At 37.9% G+C, this 8294-nt stretch overlaps 1 long non-coding RNA gene across 1 annotated transcript; it reads right to left on the minus strand.

Annotated features, from left to right (window-relative positions):
• Positions 1–1779: 1779 nt before the first annotated feature.
• Positions 1780–4550, minus strand: LOC113023317 (uncharacterized). The gene is made up of 4 exons (XR_003272545.1): positions 4423–4550; positions 4245–4343; positions 4031–4115; positions 1780–3611 (listed from the first exon to the last, which is right to left on the minus strand). It is a non-coding gene; the product is annotated as an uncharacterized LOC113023317 (long non-coding RNA).
• Positions 4551–8294: the final 3744 nt, after the last annotated feature.

Here is an 8294-nt window from a genome sequence, read left to right on the forward strand (position 1 = left end):
ACCCTATTAGTTAGGTTGCTTAATATTTCCACCAAGTACTCTTTAAAATACCAGACTAGGGAGGATGGTGCAGGTTTAAGTTTACTAGATTGATCAGTATTGCTGAACTATGAAATATTTTGGGTGCAGTGTATTTTTGGCATACAGGTATAACAGAATAGCTTTAGTTTTGTTTTGTTTTTTAAACTTGAGTATGAACTTATACAAAATGGAGCAAGATACTTTTAAGAAATATTTTGATAATAAAATACGCTATATCGGATTTATATCAGTATCGGCAGATATCCAAAATTATGATATCAGTATCGGTATCGGACATAAAAAAGTGGTATCGTGCCATCTCTAGTAAATACAATAACTTAAGTTGCATCCCTTAAAAATGTAATTTCCCACAAATGCTGCAGTAGCTGTAAAAAGTGGCATATAGACAGTCCAAAAACAATTTAAGGTCACAAGCTGAATTAACAAGTTACAGTTATCCACTCTATGTAGTTATGTCCTTTTATTACAGTGAAATAGAGAATTCAAAGATATATACAATAATTAAAGTAATTTCAGTAATGAGACAAATCAACGGGGCAAACTCAAATCAAAGTGCTTCAGTTCACGGCTCATATCTCAAAGGGGATTATAAGGTCCATTCTGAGAAAGACAATTTGTTGGCATAATAACAGTGATTTCCTCAAATGCAACATTTTTTGTTCATTTTTAAGAAGTTTGGTGTCATGTGGTTGTTATTAAAATCCCTGACTGGCTTTTCTCCTGGCATTTCTCGCTTGAGGCCTTTCGTTGAGACCCTTCAACTATCATATATGTTAGTTTCAAAGTCTTTTTAAGTCTTTGTTTTCTTGAGAGCAGAAAAAGCCAAAATGTGAAGTAAACAAAAAGTTTTTGAAGTGATTATTTTATTATTACATTTAAAAATGATAGGATGGTTTGAGGAATATCTTGAATAGCAAATGTTCACACATCACTAGAATAGAGTAGAAGAGTCGAATCATTTCTATTATCTCTTGATGAAGGCTGCACAGTGTGTTTGGCACCAGGAACCTCTCAGACACTGCAACATATTATTACTTTGAAATTAGCTTCAGGCAGAGAGCTTTACTTTTTCTAAGAGAGGCACAACCAAGGTTTGAAGTTCTCCACTCGTCCAAGGCTGATTTGCTAATGTAAAAACCTATTTTTTGAAACAATGCTTGATTTCAGGCAGCAGTTAACTCCAACAGATTATGGCAATGAAATTTAATAAAATCAACACGTTCTTCTTTTTTTTTTCAAATATTAACTAAAAACATTTAAGTATATAAGCTCGACAGAACTTCCCACGTCTCCAACTTTTTCATGTTGTCTTATTGACAACATTTACAACAGGGTATTATAGATGCATTTATACCAAATGGTACCAGTACATTCACAGTATGCGCTGGGTTGTTTGAGAGCGATATTTCCCCTGAGATATGTTCGCTTTCACGTTGTATGTCTCTGACATGTTTTAAATGAACGTGCACATCTTTCTTACATACTAATGAAAATAGTGTTAACCATGAAGAAGATATTTCTGAGTTCAATCCACCTTCACACACTTTAAAAATAACTATTCTCAAAGACAAAAGCCTCACAAGCTTCATGTGGATTAAAGGTAAATGGTCAATTTTAAACCAAGAAAATTAAAAATGAAAAGGATGTCTGGCTAAACAGTTGCTGATTCAACATCACGTTTTATAGTTGAAGTTTAATTTTATGTGCTAAACTTGGAAACAACAAGACATCCTCATATTTACTACACCCCAGTGTGTTCTACTTTAACATATGGCAAATGCAATGCTTTGACAGAGCTGAGTGGCCTCTAGTTTTGTCACGATTTGCAGGTTGTTGACGCAAACGCAAGACTCTGGGAAACAGTGTTAACTCAAAGAACAGGTGTATTGCTACTAACACAAAAACAGGAAACAGGAAAAGTAAATACAAGGAAACACGGAACGAAGATATATGGAGCAAAATGAGCAAACACGACAAAGGGCGAAGAGAGTGTCAAGTCAATAAATATACAAGGTAATGAGGCTAGGGGAAAACAGATGGAAGATGCAGCAAGAAGAGATCAGGGATAACAAGACAGGAAGTAGCAAACAATGAACATCTAAGCTAAGCATGCTAAGCAAGGAACTAAAGGCACAGATAACAAAGACTAAAAACCACCAGAATGATACGATAAACAGAAACCATAAACAATATAGAGCTACAACATAATCCTTTCACAAAACCCAAAAGAAACCCATAAACCTACAAAACTCAAAACTATGGGACCATGGCACGTTAGTGAATACCTGATTGTTGAAGACTAATAATACCAAATTAGGTTGAAAGGCAAAAATAAAAGAGCAGATCAATGTCAGCTCGTTATCCTGGGAAAATGTGCAAGAAATTGGGGATTGCATTTTACATTCATTGCATTTCTCTAGTCTGCGATCGCATTAGATGCATCCTTCAGATGAGAGGATTTATAGAATGGAAATTAGTCTCAGCTTCAAGCAGAGCTACCCAAGGATGCAGCGGGAGAGGTCATCTCGTGCAGCACGCTCACACACTCTCTCTCACACACACGCACCAATTCCCTCAGCCTGGCTTAACTATTAAAGGGCGGTACCCATGAGGAGACTTGCTAGAGGTCAAAGATATCACTGGCTGTAATCTCGCAGCTCCGGAATGACAGGATTCCAGTTAACTGTCTCCGGACAATAATACTACTGCAACGACCTTACAATACTGACTTGTCTGTGGCCAGTTTTATCCCTTCAGCAATTCACTGTTGCCTGACACTGGTACTGCGAGGCCATGCGATTCACTCAATAGGGTGAGTTGGATATTGATGGAGGTCAGACTGCAAAGATGCTAAAGTGGTTTGGTACAGTCAGAGGTCATGGGAGAAAAGACACTAAAATGAAGTGAGACTGGTTAACCTGCTCAGTCCTTTGTAGGCAGAGCAAGTTCTAAGTAAGGCAGGTGGGTGTCCACACAGGACCAGTATAGATCGGGTAGGATAATGTCACTTAATTACAGGGTAAGTTATAGTTAAAGGCTAAAGGTCATTTGATTTGATCACAGGATATCTTTTAAGGCTGTGCACTTCACTCATTGGTAATAGGGTGTGTGTTTGAGACAACAGAAAGCAACTAAAACAGGATATTTTTTCCAACAATTTAACCTGTTTTATGAGTAACGTTTGGGTTTTTTGACTCTTTAATTAGACAAGACAGAAAGAAAGCAACACAATATATATTTAATTTAATGTTGTTTACATAAAGTTATTAAATACAATTAAATTCATTTTATATAGCAATGTAGCAACTGTAACAACAACAGTGGAGTCAAAGTGCTTTATATTGTAAATTAACGTGTTAATACAAAGTTCTGAGAACAGGTACATAAAACTCAGTTCGGGGCGAGCAGGCAACCCATATCTTGTTTTATTGCTGAGGCCTTTTTCCCTGCTTGTCTTCCTCCTGCTCTCTAATCTAGCTTCCTGTCAACTCTGACATGTCCCTTGATAATGTGGTGGCACAAATGAGGGATAAACAACGAAGGTGACTAAGGGATGTTGACTACACCACCTGGGGGGGAAGAAGAGGTACATCCCAGGAAAGATTTTTATAGCCAACGTAGACATTACACTAGCTAACAAAGCCCACAGGCTTGTTATTAACAGCAGAGGTGAGGCAGATCAGTTTTACAAATCAAAATTTATTAAGAAAAACTGCTAAAAGCATAGAACTGTAAAATCAGAAAAGTTCTTAAGGTAGCAGGGCTGCGAGATGGTTAATTAAAACACTTTATTAACAAACAATGGTTAAAATGACCAGGCTCGCTGCCACGATGTTACCCTAGAACAATAACAGCTCAATAAAATAACTAAACAAATTAGTGGAGACCGGCCACTTGAGTGCCCAAGGGTGCCACCAATTAGTCACCCATGTAGTTCCACTGCAAACCTCACTGTCACTCACACTGAAATCTAAATGGTGCAATCTACCTGTGCCCGGTGTGTACACTCTCATGCATCGGGGAGGGGATTCCACCTCAAATGCCTAGCCCTTCAACAAGCGGCCGCACCTCCACTAAAGCAACAAAACACAAGAAAAGAACAGCCCAAGACATTAAACAAATTAGTAAAAGAAATGCACCCCAAGTTACAGTTCTTTATAAAAGCAAGATTAAAATATATAAAACAATTCCGAGTAAAAGACCATAAAACCAGGAGTCAGTCAAGGCCAGTCCAAAAACGTTTGTAAAATGACAACAGGCCAAAACAAAACAGCACAAGACAGCAGCAGTATGGCACAATCCTGTAACAAAAGAGGGAAACAGCATCAAGGTCCACCCTACTACATGCCACATTAAGACAAACACAAGGGTCCCACTTACCACTATCTAAAGGGCAATACTAAAATGAGCAGCTTTCCTGAGGAGAGCTGCAGTGCTTATCTGCCTGACGCTCTCAGCCACCTTGGATGGGAAAAGACTGCCAAATGCCTCCATGTGGTAGTGAAGCGCAGCTGTTTCTTATAAGCCCGCAAATTATCAGCTGGGAAGGTGTGGATGTTAGTGCTGCATTCCTGGACATCGCGTAAAATCCTACCCCAAAATCTACTTCACTACAATCACAAAGCCTAAAAAGCCCAATAACTGAAAAAAGAACAATGCCTTAGCTGGTATTTTGGTTGATATCATGTTCAAACTTTACTACCTCATTGCACTTTGAATTCTCCTGCTTCAGCTACTTTCTCTCCCTTTTACCAAATAGATCAATTCAGAAACACACCAATGTAACTTCATCCCTTTGCAACGCTGCATCTGACTGAGCAGCAGTGTAAAACTCTGCATGTAGTCAGACAGTTAAATTACCCTAAAAAGCTGCTGTTTGGCTGGAACCAGAGTGGACCCTGTGGCAGGTGCATCCTCTGCCTACTCAGCTGCTCTACTTGTGTTCAGATGATTAAGGTAGAAATTCAGATCGACAGAAAATGACCAAAAATGTTTTGCTGTACTTAGACTGTGTACGCATGTACGTCTGCAGCCCTTTAGTATCCTTTACGAATTTGTGCATCACATCTTACCTTTTCTTCCTGCAGTTACAGTTATAATCCTCCATTTTTCTTACAAATACTATATATGGTATAAATATACCACGACGTGGCGATGGGAGCACAGCTGTATCAATGGGTGTACCAAGGTTTCAAGGAAAAACAAAGAAAATGTCTTTCAGGGTCTAAATGAGCACACTGAACATTTCTGTGATTACTGTGATTAAAAAAGCAATTTGGTAAAGGTGTGTTATGTCCACTAGACGTTTAACACATTGTGTCAGTTTGCTGGCTTGTAGTGCTCCTCTGGCTTTATCTGACTGTGCGTTGCGCTCATTCTCATTCAAGCCAATTAATGATATACAACCAATTATAGGCAAACACAGATTTTCACACAAGATCCTGATTTTCTAGTGTCTCAGTCAAAGCTTGATCATAACTCTTGACAGATGCACTGTTAAGTGATTCATTGGCTGCACATACACACAGTACTATATTTAGGATAGATAGAGTCTATTCATTTTACCTCTTTTAGATACGTCTTAATGTCCATTAATACCAGCAAACTGTTTGATTTAATTAACATCATCCTTTATCAAAGAAACACACATCTATTCTAAGAAACACAATCGGACTTACTAAGATCAGCACAGACACTGATAGAATTTCTAAAGAAAACAAATCTCATAAAATATGCCACGTCCTGCTCCTCATCAACAGTTTTTCTTAACACAACAAATGCAGGAAGAGGATGAGGAAGAGGATACTGTGGTTCCATAAGCAGACAGTATGAGCTGACCACCAGCAGCTAGTTTAATTGGCACCAGTCACTGTGCACATCTGTCCAGCAGTCCCTTTACAACCTTACACTCCGTTAAGAGCAGTGTTAAAGGTTAGCGAGCCAAGTGCAACGTATTAACAAGACAACGCTGGGAAAATGCTTCACCTTCATCCCCTCCAGCCAATGTTTTATGCCATATGTTCCTGGTAACCTATGTACCATGCAAAAGCTTACTGTAACAAAGAGAATAAAGCATCCACTAGTTTGTTCATATCTGTGCCTCACAAAAGGGTAATAGCAGTGCATGTAGCGCTTTGCACTGCCAAGAAAATACACCCCATAATCTCATTACAGGTGATGTAAAGCAACAATGCATAACAAGTATGCATGCAACAGTTTTGTAAACACGTGTGAGTATATGTTAAGCCACGTAGACATAAGGGCACACACTCAGAATGAACCATGCCGTGGTTAGTTTGCTTTTGAGGATGACTAATGTCAACTAAGAATCATTTATCAACATTGAACAAACTCTGTTTGGCCATCGCTCTCTTGATTTAAGCTGTGATTTCCAAAAAATACTGAAAGCAGGATAATGAAAACAGGAATCCTATTAAAGTAAATTATAAAGCACTCAGAAGTAGTGACTGAAATATATGTGTTATTTTTCACATTCATTCTGTAATTATTATGTGCATTCTTTCAGATAGCTGTGAGGATATTCACTTTCACTGAGGAAATGAGCTTTTATCATACCAGGCACTTATGAGGTTTAGCTAGTGGAGCAGTTCTTCTTTCATCTGTCAGCAGCCAATAAGCACTACCAGCACACTGACTAGCTAAACAAGGTTGGCTCTCGTTACTCCCTCCTCGCTCTATGCAGATTAATCCCTTTGATGTGGAACCAGCAGCACAAAGAGGAACCGAGTGAGGAAGAGAAGACGCGAGAGGGAGGGAAAAATCAGCAACTGGTTTTAATGAGGACCTGTGTCAGCAAAACAACACGGCCACGCTGCAAACTGACCCAAGAAGACTTTCAAATATTATTCATAACCTGGGAATTGTACATAAATGGCTGCTAGACTTTGTTGTTGCTGTTGTTATTCTTGGTATTATGTTGTTTAGGGTTTTGGATGAAAATCAGACAAGGGCCACAGTCCAGGGGGGATTTTTTAGAGGAAGAACAGGAAGCTTTTATTTGGCAAACTGTAGAATTCTTCCACAAGTTTCAAACCGTGTAATGAGCTCACTTGAAACTTTTGTTGGTGGTGTAACTAATCTGTTTTAGTCATGAGGAAGAAGTAAGAATTCCCATTGTTGAAGTTGGGTCTCTTTTGGTTGGTTTCGGGCTGTAAATTAAATTTGCAAAATGGGTTTTTCCGAGCTATCGTTCAATTTCAGAGGGTTATTCAGGCTATAAAAAGGCACTAAACTCAATCTTTAAGGTGACAAGTGTATATTATTAAATACTATTCCCCAGCAGCCATAATTGCAATGGCAAGGTGGCAAATGGATATCTACAGACGTAAGTACAAATACACAGTCACACAGCCTCATCTTACCTATCAGATGATAGTTTCTAGCAGCGCTTTTTAAATTAAAATTTAAAATTAAAATTTTGAATGAAAGCTGCTACTGTGGATGCTACTGACAGATTGCCGGTTCATGCAATTTAATTAAAGTATTAATGAAAATCACCCCATTTTCTCTAAGCTGCAATATTACATAAAGTAGTGAAATTGGAAATATTGATGTCATGCAACCTGTCCCAATATTAAACATTATTGTTAGTGTAATATAGTAATCTCATTGTTATTATGAACTATGCAAAATGCAACATACCAAACAAACTGCATTAAATTACATGGATGCATCCTCTTAATAGAGTGCAATCTCATGCTGAGCTCAAAATCACATTTGTTTCGTTTAGAACTGTGACACAGTCGCGTGCAATGTATCTATTCTGTTGTCACTGCAGCATTCAGACAGTTACATTCCTTCATTTGTATCAAATTATCTTAAGCACTTCTAATGGAAATATCCAATTAGATTAATGGTTTGCAAAAATCATTAACTAAATGAGAAAATATATTTCAAAGTTCAGTTACGCAATGCTACGGTTTGCATGTCAACATCATAGGAGCGATATAAATACATTGTGATTCATTTAGCTGTCTTATTTATTTATCTTATTTATATGCAAACCACAGATTGAAGAACAGCAGATGAGAGTCCTTGGAGAAGATGCTATATTGTCTGTAATTAACATCAGGATAAAAAATAAGCAGAAAATGCTAATTACAATAATGCTACATTAACTTAACTTGCTAATTAAACACTCTGGCACTGAGCTGTCATTGCACATATTTCATAACAAACTTTGGTGTCAGCACTGTCATGGAGACAGAGCTGAAGTCTGGTAAAAAAAAAAA

This window comes from Astatotilapia calliptera, chromosome 6, assembly GCF_900246225.1.
Source record: "Astatotilapia calliptera chromosome 6, fAstCal1.2, whole genome shotgun sequence".
In the NCBI taxonomy this organism is placed as follows: Eukaryota; Metazoa; Chordata; class Actinopteri; order Cichliformes; family Cichlidae; genus Astatotilapia; species Astatotilapia calliptera.